Source organism: Palaemon carinicauda, chromosome 14 (genome assembly GCF_036898095.1).
Source record: "Palaemon carinicauda isolate YSFRI2023 chromosome 14, ASM3689809v2, whole genome shotgun sequence".
Lineage (NCBI taxonomy): Eukaryota > Metazoa > Arthropoda > Malacostraca > Decapoda > Palaemonidae > Palaemon > Palaemon carinicauda.
Window position 1 is genome coordinate 35002599 of NC_090738.1, and position 21248 is coordinate 35023846.

The 21248-nt window shown below is 33.2% G+C and overlaps 1 protein-coding gene across 1 annotated transcript in view; it reads left to right on the top strand.

The window, feature by feature from the left end:
* Window positions 1-3461: 3461 nt before the first annotated feature.
* The window catches only part of LOC137653513 (potassium voltage-gated channel protein eag-like), a 562168-nt gene continuing 544381 nt past the window's right edge, over window positions 3462-21248 (top strand). The window contains exon 1 of the mRNA XM_068386969.1: window positions 3462-3656. The gene's annotated coding sequence lies outside the window, so the exon portion shown is untranslated. The remainder of the gene's footprint in view (window positions 3657-21248) is intronic.

Sequence of the window (21248 nt, forward strand, 5' to 3'; positions counted from 1 at the left end):
GGCAGTTAATTCTAATAGCCAGGCCTTCTCCATCATGAGGCTCAATACTACACAGTACTCTAGAAGTTTTATTCCAGCTGTTACCAAGTTGTGGAATGATCTTCCTAATTGGGTAGTTGAATCAGTAGAACTTCAAAAGTTCAAAGTTGGAGCAAATGTTTTTATGTTGACCAGGCTGACATGAGTCTTTTTATAGTTTATATATGACATATTTGTTTTTGATGTTGTTAATAGTTTATATATGACATATCTGTTTTGATACTTTTTTTAGAATGATTTATTGTTAATTTGTTCTCATCATTTATTTATTTCCTTATTTCCTTTCCTCACTGGGCTATTTTTCCCTATTAGAGCCCCTTGGGCTTATAGCATCTTGCCTTTCCAACTAGGGTTGTAGCTTGGCTAGTAATAATAATAATAATAATAATAATAATAATGGGTCCCTAGAGATTGCAAACGAAGCAGGGGAAGAAAGAGAAGACGATGGGTGCGAGATGAAAAAATTTGATGCCATAGATTGGCATAGAAATACCATGAATGGAAGGACATGTCTGAGGCCTTTGTCCTTCTGTGGACTAGCAACGGCTAATGATATATATATATATATATATATATATATATATATATATATATATATATATATATATATATATATATATATATATATGTAGCCTATGTGTGTGTATGTATGTATGTGTTGTTAATAGTACACATTCTATTTTGTTCAATTGAAGAATACACATTTTATAGGACTCGACATATAACAGTAAGGAATTTATAGAATTCCTAACAGTAAGCAAAAAAAAAAAAGAATTTTTTACTTCCTATACCCAAGTGTAATGTCTGCGTATCAACTAAAGCGTATCATATCTGCAATCATAAATTGCATTTTCAATCCCATGTGTACACGACAATCAGTACTGGCACATATTGATTTGAGCTGTGCGTACAATGCGTCGGAATACAGGGTTAGGGGCTAATGAAATTAACTGTTGCAGGTGACACTTGAAGCATGACACTATATATGAAGGTTTACAAAATGTTTATACACTAGCGCTTGAAACTTGTTCCATTTTTTTCAAGTTTTAGTTCCTTTCTTTTATTTCGAGAAGTAATTGTGAAATTGTATTTTGTTGATAGGACAAATTACATTCTGTGTGAATTTGTTGAATATTTACTATATTCTAGAAAATATACGAGTAGCCTTTGTATTGGAGCTTCGGCAAATGCATTATGTTGAAGTTCATTCACGATCATTAACTACTTATTCGTTATGCCTCACGAGGATGGTTAAAATTCTCCTTTTGATAAGCATTCGCTCTGATTTTTTATTACGTTTGGAAAATATAATATGTAACTGGTTAATGCTAATTTTTCTTATAATGGCCTATTGCTTGACTTCTAAGGAATATAGAATATTTTTTATTAGCACTAGTTTATTTGCTCTGTATTAACGTACTCGCATTGCAAGAAATACTAACACAATCTCTCTCTCTCTCTCTCTCTCTCTCTCTCTCTCTCTCTCTCTCTCTCTCTCTCTCTCTCTCTCTCTGTAAAACTTGAAATACCTCTTTGTCTGATGATCTGCTGCTTATGTGCGTTATCTTTCACTTCTGAACCGTCGCACTTTTGTTCATGCTAAAGGACTACCGTGTCCCACATTACCCCTTGGTAAGTGTGTAAGAATACTGCCACCGTGTATCGTGCCGCTCGTGCGTTTCGTAGAAAGCGACTAAAATGACAGTTACTGCTTTGTAGGCTTGCTTTTTTTAGCCAGAGTCTAGGCCAAATGCCAGAGGACAGTATTATTATTATTATTGTTATAACTACTGCCTTGCCGTTGAACAATTCAGTCAAGCCTTGCCAAATTAGTTTATTTATTTTCTTGTTTCCTTTCCTCACGACTATTTTTCCCTGTTGGAGCTCTTGGGCTTATATTATTCTGCTTTTCCAACTAGGGTTAAAGGTTAGCTTGTAATAATAATAATAATGCTATTAGAAATGGGAATGTGGTTTGGTATCCCCTGTTCGTGTAAGCGACTCGCATCAAGATTCCCCTACTGGCGTGATAAATGGACGAGGGGTACTGCAGAGTTCATGACAGCTGTCAAAGAAGCTATAAGAACGGAAGACCTGATAAGGTACTTTCGATTTTGGTACACTAACGAGTAGATTGAGGGAGATCTTATAACTACGTACTCGCTTGTTAAACTTTGTAGTTGTTGCAAATGCAAACGAACCAGTTGAAAATTTAAAACCAGCCTTTACTAGCGCTAGCGAATGCATGATATCTTACCAGATTAAAATATAGTTAATTCTTATTAGCGAGGCAGATTCACACAGACTCGCCGGGGTGCCCTTTTATCTCGGAAAAGTTTCCTGATCGCAACTATATTTTAATCTGGTAAGATATCATGCATTTGCTAGCGCTAGTAAAGGCTGGTTTTAAATTTTCAACTGGTTCGTTTGCATTTGCAACAACTACAAAGTTTAACAAGCGAGTACGTAGTTATGAATTTATGATAATGAGATCGGAGGGTGAGACTGTCCCCGACCCCCCCCCCCCTCAAAAAAAAAAATATTTCCGAGTGAATGTCTATGCATGGTACACCATCACGTTTAGAATGATCATCTGTGGACTAAGTTCATCATTGTTTAGCGTCGTCGTTGTCATGACAACGAGTGCGTGGTGCTGTAGTGCGCAACACTTTTCTATTCTTCCCCCCCCCCCTCCTCCCCAAACCCAATATCCCCTGATCCCTTTTCTAACCCTTTAACTCTATTCCTCTTTTGGGGTGTCCCCCTCCCTTTCTCAACACGCCATTACCTGCAATACCCGATATGGTTTTCAATCTCATTCCCCTTCACGTATAGGAAAAGAGGTAGCTAAAAGGAAAGAAAAAAATGATGATTGAATTCTTTTTTGGTAAAATAATGTACTTGATCGTTTAGTTCTAAGAAAATTAATTGGATCCTTTAAATGAAGTGGTTGCAACCATTAAGGGTATGATCTAATGAAAATAATGTCATGAATTTAATCAATTATAATAAAATTTTGATAAAAATATATTATGCGTCATCTGGTCAGGTTGTTGGCAATTAGCAACACGACTGGTCATTGGTCAGTAGTGCAGTTGTTTATCGTACAAAAGGAAGAAAGGACGAAAAGAGCATCTCTGAGCACTTGCAAGGTTTCCTTCTGGTTCTCTTACTCGATATGCTGCTCTTTTCTTCTAACTCCTAATTCCATTTCTCATCCCTTTGATAGACTTACTTCCCCCGTGCGCTCGGTGTCAGTATTGCTATTGCCTCCCCTTATTAAGGTTCCTAACATCCCGCAGCTGTATTAATTCAAACTACAACATTCGTTTCTTCCACTCGTTCTCCAGTGGTCCTCTTCCAACTCTTCCCCTGCTCCCTTTCCCGTCATTCCTCGTCGTACTCCTCCTTTTTCCTCCTCCCTTTCCTCCACCGTACCTTCGATCGGATGGGTGGTGGTGGAGCGGGGCGGTGGTTGGTTGGCTTGACACCACAGCAACGCTCATAGTGACTTTGGGAGTGGTGGTGGAAACATAATCTCACCGTGGACACTGGAACAAAAATTTTCGTTGTTATTTCCCTTCTTCGGGTATGGGTCTGCCCGATTTTGTCCACAGGTATGTATGCTATGGAACGCTGTTTGTGCTTGGTCGAGGGTTCTGTTCTTCAACCTCGATTTTCACCACTTGGATCAACAACAGAACTTGGTCATATTTGACAATGAGGTCAGGTCATAATCGAGCCACGTGTGCATGGCAGGGTTTATTGAAGTGATATATAATAAAGAATGTGTTAATTTGTCCATAAAATAATATAACACGATGCGTATAATGATAATGGTGTTTTTCGTTTTTTTCATAAATAGTGTTGAAGATCATGAAGATCAACCGTTTTTCGTTATCGAAGGATTTTCTCATTTTATCAGTTTTTTATGAAAGTGTTTGGTGGTTTCGTAGCTAATATGGAAGCAAAAGTAATATGCATCTATAAACGCCAATCAGGGATTGCAAGTTAACATTAGTTTTGTAGACAAGCAGTCTTCGTTCAAACAGCTGGATTTTGCTCTATGTTCTCTCATTAACAGTGCAGTGTTTAGTTTAGAAGGAAACGGTGACATTTACTAATTTATGGAATTTTAAAAGTCAATTTGGAAACTGAAGATATCCTTCAATTGCATAGAAATGGAAGTGATGCAAGAACTCTTCTGAAAATGGCACCGTAGTGAATAAGGGTAGCCCCGTTCAAAGTAACATTAAAGGGATGTATTTAATGTAATGAACCGTTTATATCATATTTAATTGATATTAGCAGTTATACTGAAACCATTATTATTGTCATGGATGGGACCGAGGAGGAGCCTAATTACAAGCTAGGACTGGAAGTCTGTTAGCACCTTTTTAGTTGCCCCACCAGTTTTTAAATGTCAGTCTCATGAATCTTATATCTGGTAGTGATACGAAGAATTAATATACCATAGTTTTTTTTTTTTTTTTTTTTTTTTTTTTTTTTACAAAAATGATTATTTATGGAGTTATGAAAATTTGTGATAATCATCGTGCATAAGCCATCACAGTATTTCTTTCAATTGTTTAGTTCGTGTCGATTATGTTATGACAGTGACATGGCAAATGCAGTTGGCATCATATGTTTGTGTGAATAACATTTTCGATGTAAGAGTGAGATTCTTCAGAAGAGTACACGGCATTGTTCTTTATTGACGTCATGCCGAGCAAGAATGGAAAAGAAGACCCTGGAGATACACGGGAGGGATAAGTTATTCAATCGTCAAAGAAAAAAAAAATGGCAGCCGTCCACAACGTCAAGTAGAGTAAGAGCCAGAATCACAAGTCGTCGTGTGTTGTCTATTAGACTATCGAAGAAGAAATCCTGCAAGGAGCTGTGGTTAAAGAGTATCCAGTGAGCAATAGTAACTAACTGCACTTGCCTACGTAGTTAGCTCTCCTTCACGAATGCTCAGGGGGGAAGGAAAAGCAAATATCGTGTTTAAGTAATTTCTTAGAATTGTCTACCGAAAAAAAAAATGTTTTGTTGGGTAAAATAATATGGAGTGCTAGTCTTGTCTTTAATTACAATTGCATAATGAGATCTGCATAAATACAGTAATTGTTAAATCTGCCTCGTTCTGCTATGATATATATATATATATATATATATATATATATATATATATATATATATATATATATATATATATATATATATATATATATATATATATATATAAAATTTCCCTCATATTGAAGATAGACTGTTAACATAAATGCATCGGTAACTTTTTTACGCCAACATTGATAAGGACAGGCTCCTCATATACACCACAGAAAATAACGGTATTTGGGTGATATGGTAAAATTGCGAATTATACTAAGCTAACAAATTTGAGAGAAATTGTAATAGAAACATTAATTCACACTATATCTATACAATATAATATATATCCATACAGTCCCGATTCGTTTGTTTCGCTGTTTAGTGAATACGCCAAGAATGTTTCGTAAATGTGACCGAGTATTTTAAGTTTATGAAACCGCTGTTGGGTAGTGAATTCTTTCTGATTTGTTTGTGTGATTTTAACCTCTTTGTGTTCTTAGTTTGTTCAAATTCGTATTGTTTTATCAACAGTTGATGTTTAATTATTTTCCTATTCTTTTGCAGTAGTAATTCCCATATATCTTTGTTTACGTTCTCCAAACTGGCAATTATTTTTACTTATGCATGGAAAGGACTGCAAGCTTTATTTCATGATTTTCTGCAATCCAAAGCTGTATTCAAATGTTTAATTTTCCGTACCATATTCAAATCCTCTTGCATTTTCCACTGTTTTCTAAAAACCTCTATTAGTCTTACTTTTAGTGACGGTCTTGTAACTCCCGAACTCTTGATGTACCCTCATTGCTGGGCAACCAAAGCTCTTGTCATCATTAAACAACATAGACCCTGTCTTATCCACCCCTCAACCCCCTCCCCCTCCTTTTTCGACCCTATGTCTCGTGGTCCATCGCCTCTAGTTGTATTAGCCAATCATTGGAAGCATAACAAACCGGCGCCTCATGTTTGTTTGGGTTGCGATTTCTTTTGGCAAAAAGTATATTATTTGTGAAAGACGCACGAATTTTGTATTGTTACTGGCTAAGCTACAACCCTAGTTGGAAAAGCAGGATGTTATAAGCCGAGGGACCACAACAGGGAAAATAGCCAAGTGAGGAAAGGAAATAAGGAAGAATAAAATATTTCCAGAACAGTAACATTAAAATAAATATTTCCATATAAACTATAAAATTTTTAAAAAACAACATGAAGAGAAGTAGGATAGAATAGTGTGACCGAGTGTACCCTTAAGCAAGAGAACTTTTAACACAAAACAGTGGAAAACCATGGTATAGAGGCTATGGCACTACCAAAAATTATAGAGAACAATGGCTTGATTTTGGACTGTCCTTCTCCTGTGAGCTAGACAGATTTCCATTTCCAATGCACAATATATGGAGTGGTTTCCTTTTAAGTTCGCAGATGTCAAATGGGGCCATATGTCTTAGGGGACCAGGGAAGCTGTTTTAAGTCAGTGTCAGTAGAAAGAATGATCTTTGATCCTATGTCACGATATTTTGCAATTAATTTTATTTAACATTCAAAGTATTGTCGATCTACGTTTATATAGATTTGGGTGATTTTGGTATAAACTTGGTAACCTTTTTGCTAAAGATTATCTATACAAAATTTCGTGATCAAAAGTAGTTATGATGCTCGCTTTTCGTTCGTCAATAATGATTGGAATTGTCCTGTGCAAATATCAAATCATTGGAGTAAGGCCTTCCTGTCCTAACCTTTGTAGCTTTGAGAAAAAATGTATAGGGTTACTCTATTCCTGTATTTTTACTGTTACAAAAATTAAAATGTTCAAATAAAATCGGAGGTGAATTGCAGTAAGGCGAAATGAAAGTAGTTAGTCTAAGGGCAACACATATAAGGAACACTTTGAGGTCATATTTATCTTGGTGTGGGGAACTTGTGCGTGTTATGTTAGTGACTTTCATTTGTAACCGAATTTTATTTTATTCCTCTGGGTAATTAGTATTGATTCAGTAGTAACAATTTGTTGTATCAGATGATCTAAGATCTTGGTTTTATGAAGTTACATTTTTTTCAAATGTTTTTGGTGTTTAAATTTATTTTCGACGTACCACATTGACTATCGAGTGATCAGGCATTGGTGTGATTATACACACACACACACACACACACACACTATATATATATATATATATATATATATATATATATATATATATATATATATATATATATATTTATTTATTTATTTATTTATTTATAATGTGTGTATGAATTGACGTTGCTGGTGTGTTACAGACCCCCGGGGAATTTTTTTTTACCCGGTCAAGAAATAAAGATAAAGATTGACTTAGGCCACATGTAATATATATATATATATATATATATATATATATATATATATATATATATATATATATATATATATATATATATATATGTGTGTGTGTGTGTGTGTGTGTGTGAAAAGTGTTGGCTCCGGTAGATAATCCTCCTTTTTATTTGTATTGTGTTGAGTTATCGAGATCCTTTTATTACGCATACGACGAATGATTAGGATACCAGTAGAATGAAAGATTGTCCAATAGGTGAAGTATTCGGGTCATTATCAGAATGTTAAGTATATTGATTATTCTTGGTCATTACTCTACCTGTGGAGAGACAGGATATTATTGTTTATAAGTTGTGATATAAGGGTAAAAAGTTATTATTAACGATATTGTTATTATCGTTAATATTTTTCATTTAAGATAAACCTGAAGGTACGGCTCTGAGTAAGATTTGTGTAAATATGGACTTTTTATTATTTTAATTATTTATTTATTATTAGCGTACAAGAGCCTTTAAAATGACGCCTAAATATTTAGATACTTATGCACACAAAGATTCAACTCTTCCCACCCCTCCCCCTTTCATAACTACAACACGGCAGTTTCGGTAATTTGTGGTTTATTGTGGGTTCCTCTTGGGGTACCCTTTCACACCAGGGTATATCTACTCTCTCTCTTCCCCTACCCGAGGGACTGGGAGAGACCAAATATTCATACGTCTAGCAATGCCGCTGAGTATGACGGAAAAGAAATTTATATATTTGATATATACCCAGGCATGTTATTATTTATTATATATGGTATTATTATTATTATTATTATATCAAACTCGACAGTTGATGGAAAAATATCATTTGTAAATGTGTAATTCATCATATGAAACTAGAAATCCCTTTGGCCCTCGCATTGAAAACACGTGATTGACGTTGTATATCTGTATCCTGATGTTACTCAGCACACAATAGTCAATTCTCTTGTCAGTAGTTTTGTATTGACTCCAAAATCAAACCACTGTTCTCTAGTCTTGGGTAGTGCCATATCCTCTGTACCATGGTCTTCCACTGTCTTGTATTAGGTTTCTTGTTTGAGGTACAAGCACACTATTATATCTTGTTTCTCTTTATCTTGTTATTTTGAGGTTTTTTACTGTTTGTATATGAAAAATTTATTTTAGTATTATTGTTCTCAAACTTCTGTTGTAGTTTTTCCTTATTTCTCTGTTGTAGCCCTTGTTCTTATAACATCCTGCTTTTCCAACTAGGATTTTAACTTGTTAAGTAATAATAATTATAATTATAGATCTATCCTCAAATGACTTAATATATCGCAGCGTTCTTTCCTATGACGTTTCTTGTCATCAGGTAGCGATATTTACTTGGACTGCAGAAGTATGCATCTTAGGCAGGCTGCTAGGTTAAGCACTTCTGACATCTTATCCTTCCATCATCATCAGTTCTGTTTGCCGTGAATTTTCTTCTCGTGTTTGCTGAGCAGACGCGAAGACGTTTGATTTCTTTCGATTCAGCATCACGGATGCTGGGGTAGGAGGCTATGTAGATCTTGGGGTAGGGCTTGAGAGTATTTGCACCGAACTTTCACCCTGATTGATCTTAGGTGTTTGTTCGTAGAATATGATTTTACATTACTTCTATGCATCAATCCTTTTTTTAGCCATTTATAAAAAGCATTTCGTAGTGTTTTTTTTTTTTCAAAGTGAAAGGCTGCTATTGTAAAAAGTTCATGGTTTTCAGGGAATTATAATAATTCAATACTCTTCTGACGTACTTATTCTAGATTTTTTTTGTTTGTTCCTAGAATATGATGTTTCATTACTTCTATGCCTCTTATCTTTTTTTTTAGCTATTTATATATAAAAAAAATTCATAGTTTATTTTGCAAAATGAAAGACTACTATTGTAAAAAGTTCACGGTTTTCAGGGTATTATAATAATTCAATACTCTCCTGACGTACTTATTTTAGACGAGAAAGCTTTGTGTACTTAACATATTTCCGACCGTGTACCCAAAGTATTTATGTAGACCTTGCGCATACTTAGATTGAAGACTCTTATAAAGATGACTTGAATTGTTTATGAAAGCGAACACTGTGGAAATGATTTCAAATCGATAAAAAAGTACCTTGTCCAAGGGAAACTCACGAATAGCATGAATTTAATAGTTGAAATAGTGTCTCTTCATTTTCCTGATCAGATAAGATTTTTCTTCTTTTTTACCATTTTTTTTAAAGCAGTAACTTGGTGTCAACTAATATAAGGTATCCGCTTTTATAGTCTATATTGCCATTTATTGGATGGTTGTCACAGTCTTGGGAGAATTCTGTATCCATTCAGTTTCAGCAATGTTTGTTGGTGGAAAATTTTGTCGCTAAGCGTAGTTGTTATAGTGTGTCACTCTGCTGACCAATTCACTGGTGTTCTACAATTATTTTGTATCATAGCATTACTATTATTTCTACTACTGTACTAGCTGAGCTATAACCCTATTTGGAAAAAACAGGATTCTATAAGCGCAAGGGCCCCAACAGGGAAAAATAGCCCAGAGAGGGAAGGAAATAAATATATAGTATATATATAAATATATATATATATATATATATATATATATATATATATATATATATATATATATATATATATATATATATATATGTATATATATATGTATATATATATATATATATATATATATATATATATATATATATTATTACTAGCCAAGCTACAACCCTAGTTGGAAAAGCAAGATGCTATAAGCCCAAGGGCTCCAATAGGAAAAAATAGCCCAGTGAGGAAAGGAAATAAAGGATGAGAACAAGTTAACAATAAATCATTCTAAAACAGTAACAACGTCAATACAGATATATCTTATATAAACTATTAACAACGTCAAAAACAGATATGTCTTATATAAACTTTAAAAAGACTCATGTCAGCCTGGTCAACATAAAAACATTTGCTCCAACTTTGAACTTTTGAAGTTCTACTGATCCAACTACCCGATTAGAAGATAATTCCACAACTTGGTAACATCTGGAATAAAACTTCTAGAATAAAACTTCTAGAATACTGTGTAGTATTGAGCCTCATGTTGGAGAAGGCCTGGCAATTAGAATTAAGTGCCTGCCTAGTATTACGAACAGGATAGAATTGTCCAGGGAGATCTGAGTGTAAAGGATGGTCAGTTATGAAAAATCTTATGCAACATGCATAATGAACTACTTAAACGACGGTGCCAAAGATTAATATCTAGATCAGGAATAAGAAATTTATTAGACCGTAAGTTTCTGTCCAACAAGTTAAGATGAGAATCAGCAGGTGAACACCAGACAGGAGAACAATACTCAAAACAAGGTAGAATGAAAGAATTAAAACAGCAATATATATATATATATATATATATATATATATATATATATATATATATATATATATATATATATATATATATATATATATATATAAAATATGTAGTGAATATAAGCTATCTGAAGATCAGTAAAAACGTTAAAATAGACTTGTCATATATAAATCATAGTGACAAATCAAGATTAAGAGTTTTCAAGAGTAATTTCAGAGATTAAAGGAATGTTCTGTAGGAATTACTGGGTTATATATTTTTTTATGGTTAATCGTACGAGTCGTTTTGATCAATTGTTGCTTCACTATATCACCAAAGTTTGTTTATGGTTTCAGTAAGGTTTGGTATATTAGACTCAGCCACCAAATTCCATCTGGGGTTAGGATAGCCATTCATCTTGAAACTTGCATCGTTATTCTATATTTTTTGTATCTTTTACCCTCCCACAGCCATTACCTTATCCATGTGAAATCAAACGTATTTCTCATATTAAGTAGTTTAGTAATCCAAGGATAGTCATTTTATGGATTAAAAGTTTGCTAGCCTAATGTAGGATTTGTTTCTTTTGAAACGCTAGACTAGCCAACATTTTTTTTTTTTTTTTGCCTCTGTGAGTTTAGTAATACTAGGAAGTAATTTTTTTTTTTTCACATTGCTATTATTTGTTTGTAGATGGAACCTATAATCATGTTAATTTTCAGTTTTTCCCCACAACAGTATATTGTCCCAATTTCCAAACGGGTTATTTTCCAACTGTTATAGTTTTTATATAAGTTGGTTTTGTATATTTTCGAGTAATTCCCAACAACTGCATCTATACTATATGATTTAAAATTAAACATAATCCATTTCACAAAGGCTGTGAGCTTTCATACCCGCAGGGGAAAAGAACGGGAGATGGTATCAAGGAGAAAGTAGTGTTTGTTTCTTTGTGAGTGAAAGGCGAGTGCCGTTAGTTTAAACCACTTACCATTTTTTGAATGAATAAACCAAGATCTACAAAATCCGGTTCAAGTTACATCGGGTTTCCATTTATTTTTTCTTATGGTCATCGTCTCGTGTTATTTTTCAAAAGACATTCGCTATTAATATATATCGTTGCTGAAATCTCTTGGAAGTAATGGAGAACTTAGGACTTTTTTTTATTTATTTTTCCTTATGGTGCTTTGGGATATGATTTGATGTTTTTACTTTATTTGAAATGTTAAATATTGCGGAATAATGTTATAAAATACAGCACTTTTGATTGCTCACACACGCATATATATATATATATATATATATATATATATATATATATATATATATATATATATATATATATATATATATATATATATATATATAATGTTTCAGTATGGGCATGGAGTCATAATAGGCCTAAAATCTGTCAGCCGTCGAGGTTTGAACGTTTTCGACTCGAGTTAATTGAGATCTGCTTTAATTTTACATAGCTGTTTCATTTACAAAAGCCAACGGTTTCCCCCCATTTGTTGTCGAATAGAACTTTCCTAATTTGTGCTCCACAGAATAATTTAATTAAGCTGTCCACAGAATCTATTTAGAGTTTAGGTCCGTGTCTTCGCATTTTTTTCAGTATATTTGACTCGGTCAACGTATTGTTCCCATACTTCCCAGTAGATGAACTGGTGAACACTTTACTTTCAGTGGTTGCCAGACGTATGAGAGTATAACGCCTGTTTTATCTATCAGCATTGGTCAGGAACAATTCCAGTTCTCTCAGATAAACAATTGAAGTGTTGTATTTCATATTGGGTTTAGCAGGCAAATCCAAATAAAAACTGTTAAAGAGTTGGCATTGTTTTGAAGTAGCCCAACGAAATGTATAGGCGTGTCCTAGGTCCCTTTTAAACGTCCAGACAATGAAACGTTGTATAATTATCCTGATTTTTTTTTTATTTCGTTCCAGTATTTAACGAAAAATCCTATTTCATTCTAAAATGTTCACAGCTAATTGATTACCCCCTTTTCTGTGGAGTTAGGATATCCTCCCCTGCTTAATTGATGAATTTGAACCTTTTGTTTAGAGAACTATTAGTTTTGTCGTTGCAATGGCTCAGATACTATATATATATATATATATATATATATATATATATATATATATATATATATATATATATATATGTATATATATATATATATACTGTATATATATATATATATATATATATATATATATATATATATATATATATATATATATATATATATATATACTGTATATATATATATATATATATATATATATATATATATATATATATATATATATATATATATATATATTTATATATATAAATGAATATAAAGATGCATATCAATTTTCCTCAGTTTGTAAACTACTGTATTATGCTATATTTTCCATGCCTACCACAACAAACTTCCCTTACATATGAAAAAAAAATATGTAAAACAGGAATCTCAATTTAGGCAGCTGACGTCACACTACTATTATTATTCAAAACCTCAATAAAGCAAGTTGCCGGGATGTAGCTGATGGAGACTCTTATAATACTATGGATTAGTACAGATGCACGTGGCTTTTCATACATTTTCAATTGTTCATTTACAAGTAGGCAAAGATAATGTCGACGCTAAACTGTTCCAGTTATTTTTTTCCTTTAAAGTAGGTGGGGAGTGTTAGACCTCATTTGCCTTAAACTCTCCCAAATAGCCTTTATTTTATGTGTGAGATGTGGGTACTCTAGTTCTCAGTGGCATTTAATTGATAATATATTAAGCTTTGTTGCAAAAATTAAGACATATTATGGCAACACTACGTAATTCTTTGCATTTAGCTCTTTTTAAATCACCCATGCATTTGACATTTACTTCAACCACACTTATGACATAGGCTTTATAAGTCATCCAGGTCAACTGGCTTAACCAGTAGCTGATCTTGCCAGAATAAGGGATCGTTTCTATTTTCTTAGGGAAAACTTACCTGTTCTCACTGTGTTGGGTTAGAGTTCTCTTGCTTGAGAGTACACTCGGGCACACTATCTTATTTCTCTTTGTCATGTGTTGTGAAAGTTTTTATTGTTTATATAGGAAATATTCATTTTAATCATACTGTTCTTAAAATATTTTATTTTTCTTCCCTGTTTCCTTTCCTGACTGGGCTATTTTCCTTGTTGGAGCCCCGGGCTTATAGCATCATGCTTTTCCAACTAGGGTTGTAGTTTAGCAAATAATAATAATAATAATACTAATAAAACTGAAGGCCGTCATCCGAGATAAGTACCTGTCAATAGTTTTCTCGTAGAATAATAACCGCTATTGATTTATTCTGGTATATTGTCTCGATGGAATAGAAATCCAAAACTACCATTTGCGTGTTCATTGCACATTCTAATTTCAACCATCCCTCGTCCGTAATAGAGAATTACAGTTTCCCCGGCATGCATTTGAAGACAAGAAATGTGGTATCTATTGGTCGCGAATGAGCACTTTCTGAATATGGTTGTTGGGCGTTCAAACATTCGCCGCACGTTCGGTTTATATAATGCTACTTAGATCTCCCCATGGCTTGATTGTAATGCAAATGTTCTCTAAATTCTGGAGGAATGAGAGTGCCTCATGTTGAAAAGGCTCGGAGAATTATACCACAAGAAAGCAATTTATTTTTTCTTTCCACAGTTTCTCTGCAGAATAAAATTCTCCTGGGATCTCATTAGTCCTACCGACGACGAGAATACCAGAATATTATTATTATTATTATTATTATTATTATTTTTATTACTTGCTAAGCTACAACCTTAGTTGGAAAAGCAGGATGCTATAAGCCCGGGGGCTCCAATAGGAAAAATAGCCCAGTGAGGAAAAGGAACAAGGAAAAATAAAATATTTTAAGAACGCACAACACCAAAATAAATATTTTCTAAATAAACTATAAAAACTGATAAAACAAGAGGAAGAGAAATAAGATAGAATAGTGTGCCCGAGTGTACCCTCAAGCGAGAACTCTTAACTAGGAGACTATTCGTTGGTTTTGATATTTTTTTTCACAATAACTAATTGCTAGTATACCCATCAGATGATGTTTTCATACAACGTTATTATGCTTAGCTCTTACAAGCAAAGTAGGAGAGGCTGTGTCTTGTCTGTAGATTGAGTAGAACATTGCAGTTTGGTGATTTATTGTTTCTATTACATTGCTGTGTTAGAAATGCTTAAAAGTGGCATTTGATCATCCAACAAAATCGTGTAATTTGTTGTCATGTTGACATAACTTAAGATTGAAATAATGTTCACTGTTATTTTAAATGTAAATTAATAGAATTTTCGGTAAGTTAGTTATTCTGTATTGATATTTATATAAAACAATTCAGTATGCTTAAGCTTATGGTCTTTATTTGTATATTTTTTATTTGGTTTAACGCTTGTCTATTAGCTGATCGCTTAAAGGTTTATGCATATTCAAATAGATTTGGTATTTATTTCTGAATGAATGTTTCTATTACTCCCTAGTTTTTTGTGAGGAGCTTCGATATGGAAAGTAAAATATGTTTATTCATAAAGAAATTTATTGTTTGTTTGCTCTCGCTATCATATGCTAACCAGTCATTCTTCATAGCTTGAATTTGAATGTGTTCAAAACTTCATATAGTTTCCAGAATCTTTTCACTGTAGTTTACAGAATTCTTACACTCTGTAATTTGCATTTAAGTGGATGGCCAAAGGTTTTAACTTCTGATAATTATGATCTGAAACAGTATCTTTGGACTATGCAAATACTTTTCTCTGTGAACTTCTTCTAAAGGTAGAGTTTTGAGTTAGGTATATCCTCAAGGTATATAAGTTCCCCGTAATAGGAGTAATAGGATATCTCTCTCTCTCTCTCTCTCTCTCTCTCTCTCTCTCTCTCTCTCTCTCTCTCTCTCTCTCTCTCTCTCTCTCTCTCTATATATATATATATATATATATATATATATATATATATACACACACACATACACACACTCACAAAAATACATACATTTTCTCCATTATTTTTGGCTATAGCTAGATATATTTTCAATCACTTGTTTAACCTTGGTAAAAAGTTGAGAAAATGTACTATATAAAAAAGCTATATATATTGTATACACACATACATACATTTTCTCCATTGTTTTTGGCTATAGCTAGATATATTTTCAATCACTTATTTAATCTTGGTAAAAAGTAAATTGAGAAAATGTGCTGTATAAGAAAGCTCCTATCATATCTGTAACCTAGATTTCCCCTTTAATGATCTAGAGCAGCATTTATTTAGTTTTCAATAGATTGATGGCTTTTCAGTACATTTTGTTACTGAATGATTTACTTTTCCATGTGGATGAGAGAATGTTTTAAGACTGTTTTCTCCTGTGAGATCATGAACTTTTTTGTTTTGTTTTATTCCTCTAAATTTTCTTTTCAAATCGAGAACGACTAGGGTGGACGGGACCCTTTTGTATTTGCTTGCCGACTGAATCCTGCATTTTGTCATAAAGTAGCAAGACTCTCAATCTTTTGTCTGGCGTCTTTTTTGTCTCTTCGTCTTTTGTGTTGATTTGTGGCCTGTCGTCTTACTCGCCTGTCATCTCTGTGTGGATATCATTCCCTCATTTCAGCTGCTTTTATATGTATTACGCACTTCTTCTTCTTCTCTCTCTCTCTCTCTCTCTCTCTCCTCTCTCTCTCTCTCTCTCTCTCTCTCTCTCTCTCTCTCTGCTCCATTTCCGCCAGGATTTATGTTCCTTCCTTGTCATAGTGACTGATGCTGTCCTGAACCCCACATGGGGTTAGAGGGGTAGATCGACTCTCTCTCTCTCTCTCTCTCTCTCTCTCTCTCTCTCTCTCTCTCTCTCTCTCTCTCTCTCTCTCTCTAAAGAGTTGTGTTATTGGACTCGGTCACATGAGAAAAAGTTCCGTTTCGATTCTGGGTTAGGAAGGAATTGTCAAGACAAGTCCCCTTTTGGTGTTCTGAGAGATGCACCAGTTTTGTATATGATGGTTAAACTACTGCTGTTTGAAATATATATATATATATATATATATATATATATATATATATATATATATATATATATATCTATACATAAATACATACATTTACCAAGGCCCATTCTCCAATTTTGGTGGGTAGCCGACATCAAACAAACGAAAAGAAGGGGACCTTTCCTCTCTACGTTCTTTCCAGCCTGACAATGAACTCAACAGAGTTCGACTAGTACTGCTAGTGTGTCATAGCCCACCCTTCCCCGTTATCCACCACAGATGAAGCTTCATAATGCTGAATCCCCTACTGCTGCTACCTCCGCGGTCATCCAAACCGACCGGAGGAAGCAGCAGAGCCTACCGGAACTGCGTCATTTTATATATATATATATATATATATATATATATATATATATATATATATATATATATATATATATATATATATATATATATAGTGATGCAGTTCCGGTAGGATATATGTTGATGGAAATAATAAATTGCGTCAGCATAACTATATATATATATATATATATATATATATATATATATATATATATATAGTTATGCTGACGCAATTTATTATTTCCATCAACGTTATTAAGTTATCCGATATTTGCCGCCACCCCGATTTTCCTTCTCTGCTTACAAAACTACCGTTATCGATTTAGCTAACCTTGTGTGTGTAAGTACTGTGTACATGCGTGTAGGATTAGGCTAATTGAGCAGATACGCCATAGGTTATGAATGGGCATTTGTAACGCGATTAGTTATTATGAATAACCGACTAGTTACCTTACGCAATGTGTACCATACTGTTAAGCATTCAAATAGATCTGTTCTAGGATTTTTTTTGGGGGGTGGGGGATGGCTACGTATCTTTTATTGGGGGAATGTGTGTTATTATGCCTTAAATTTCTTTATACGTTTTTTTATCTGAAACTACACTTGGATGCCGTTGCTGATCAAGCTGTTTAGTTCAGACAATACTTTGCATGTCCAGCAAAAATAAGGCCTCAATCCGTTACCATATCTTCCATGAGCTTAGTCGTATTTGTGAATTTGTAAATCAAGGTGGGTATTTTTTTTTTTTTTTTTCACAAGTTTGCAGTTATTTTCACTTTTCATGCCGTGATTAAAGATTTTATCCACAAGGCCAAGTTACGTTATTACACTTTTTTTTTCTTTCTTTTTCTTTTGTATAATTTAGATTTGATTTCTTGATTTTTGTGATATTTAGAGAAGTGGGGCAAAGTTGTGACTGCATGAATAGGAATTTGTTAAGTAATAGTTTTCCTCTGACATTGCTTTGACACGTCATTTTACTTGCAAATTCAGTCAATATCGGTACTTGATAAGAATTAAATCGTGTTTATCGATACATATTTGATATCTCTCGACTTTTATCATTATTATTATTATTATTATTATTATTATTATTATTATTATTATTATTATTATTATTATTATTATTATTATTGAAAGTAATCGAACCTCATATATATACAGTAGGTTGACTTTATTATTATTATTATTATTATTATTATTATTATTATTATTATTATTATTATTATTATTATTAAAGTAAGGATCTAATTTGAAAAATCCTAATTCACAGAGATTAGACGTCCAATTGGGAACGATGGAACCTGAAAAGCCAAAATTATTGCACCAGATTTTGATGGAATACTTTAAAAAGATTCTGTAACATCAGCTGGTATTGTTTGTGCGTGTGTAGGATACAACTTAGAAGTTGAATCTCTTTGCGCACATAGGAATCTAAGCTCTGAGTTATGCACCTGATAGTAGAATGTTAGGTCATAACTGGGTTAGAGAAGAATATTGTAGCAGTCTCATTATAAAAGATTTGATGGGATCTGATGTGCTGGCATCCAAATCCTCCTAAAAAATTTTATATAAGTGTGTATTATGTAATATATATGTATACAGTATTATATATATATATATATATATATATATATATATATATATATATATATATATATATATATATATATATATATATATATATATATATATATATATATATATATATATATAGATATATATATATATATATATATATATATATATATATATATATATATATATATATATCTATATATATATATATATATATATATATATATATATATTATATATATGATAGATAGATATATATATATATATATATATATATATATATATATATATATATATATATATGTGTGTGTGTGTGTGTGTGTGTGTGTGTCTCATAGTAATGGAACTAGTCTCTACCGGACACAGCAATGCCGGAAAAGAATCATTACAATGATATATATTTTGGTTGTAATTATACTTCAGTAATTTGTCCTGGCGACGAAAGGACAAGAGCTGCTTGAGTAGAGAGTCTTAAGAATTTATTAGCTCTTGGGTTATAACAAAGATATTCATTGCGTCTTGAATTATGAAGAAAATTATTGATATATCATAATCAAAGTTGTTATCGCCTATCTCAATGTTCATTATCTATTTGATTATAACTAAAATATTCATCGTCTCGCTTTAATTGTGACTGAAATATTTATCGTCTCGAATTATGGCAGATATTTATCACCTCCCTTTAATTAAGACTAAAATATTTATCATGTCTTTTATATAAATTCTATTATTCCTCTTCACATTAGGAGAATTAAATATACCTAGTTTACGTTTTAGAATAAAGTTGCGTGTTTGTTACTGATAAGGAAATGAATTGTACAATTTGCATTTGTAAGTAAAATCACTTTTCCTACAGTTTGACTTTAAGGGGTCCCAACTTGTAGCGAACTCTGCCCCGTGAAATCAGGCGAGATATTATTCGCTTCATTTGATTATTCCTATGGCAGTCCCTTGATGTCTTGGTCATTCGATTGGTCTTATCATTCATATGCAACGATTTGGATCAATTGGATTATGATGGTATATGCGATGGTACGCCGATCCAATAATTTGGGGGAAATAGTTTTGGCTTTTGCTATGGTATTTCATTTGGGGAGAGAGAGAGAGAGAGAGAGAGAGAGAGAGAGAGAGAGAGAGAGAGAGAGAGAGAGAGATTTTGTGGGATAATTTTCGCTTGGCAATTCTTATAGTGAATAAAAGCAAACGTGAATTTTTCATTGCTTATATTTTAAAGTTGTAACTGAGAAAATTGTAAATTTTCCATCGTTTGCATAAGAAAGTTATACCATGTACCTCGTTATTGAATACATAACCGACCTTATTGGCAGCCTTTCGTATGAATCCCAATAGGGCTAATTTATTAAACAATGCAGGGGTATTGGATAATCCGAATAGGTATTGATTCTCGGTGGAAATTCACATACCGATATTCTAGTTCTCATTCCACCTCTGAATATGTTTGAAGGGGTATCCCGAATTGTACTGTCGCTTTAAACTTTGTTTGCTTTCCCTTTAAACGATTTTCATCATCATCATCATCTCCTGTGCCTATTGACGTAAAGGGCCTTGGTTAGATTACGGCAGTCATCTCCTTTATCTTGAGCTTTTAAATCAACACTTCTCCATTCATCATCTCCAACTTCACACATCATAGTCCTCAGCCATGTAAGCCTGGGTCTTCCAACTCTTCTAGTGCCTTGTGAAGCCCAATTGAAAGTTTGAAGGACTACTCTCTCTTGGGGAGGGCGAAGAGCATGCCAAAACCATCTCCATTTATACCTCACCATGATCTCATCCACATATTGCATAACTTTGGATACATCAAGTAGGGGTATCTTGTTCTTTTTGGATTAAGCTAAGCCATGTTGATTTCACTCTTTCTCTTTTGCCGGGCCTTAGATCGGCTAGGAGGCCCGATATACCCTTCCCGTTGGCATGTGAATGTTTAAAACCACAGATTGTTATCGTGTAATTCCAGTGTTGAGGTCCGATTATTCTCTATTGCCCCTCATCATTCGGGATATTTTGTTAAGGCTATCCTGTTGGACTATGTTTGGTCCACTTAGCTGGCCCCCATTCATTTTGGCAGTTTGTTTATAGTTTCCTTGAATAATGATCTTCCATATTTTTTAGTGCGGTTTCTTGTTGAAAGTTTCAATTTTTCCTCTAATTTGTCCATACTCATATATTCATGCTTATGATCGCATTTATTTCCAAATTTATTGGGAAATTAGCTGCTATGATCTCTCCGAACTTGTTTATGTTTCTACAGTATATTCATGTTTATGATAGCATATATATTGTTATGCTTTATTTCCAAAACTAATGGGAAATTAGCTTCTATGATCTTGTAGGTATTTGAATTTTCATTGGCTGCAACGTTTATTTCTATACTTTTCTTCATGATGCAACTTTCCGTAGATTGCAATTTTATTCTGTCGGAGAAGAGTAAATTTTTTTGCATTAATTGTACATGCTTTAGGAATTTCGCAAATCACA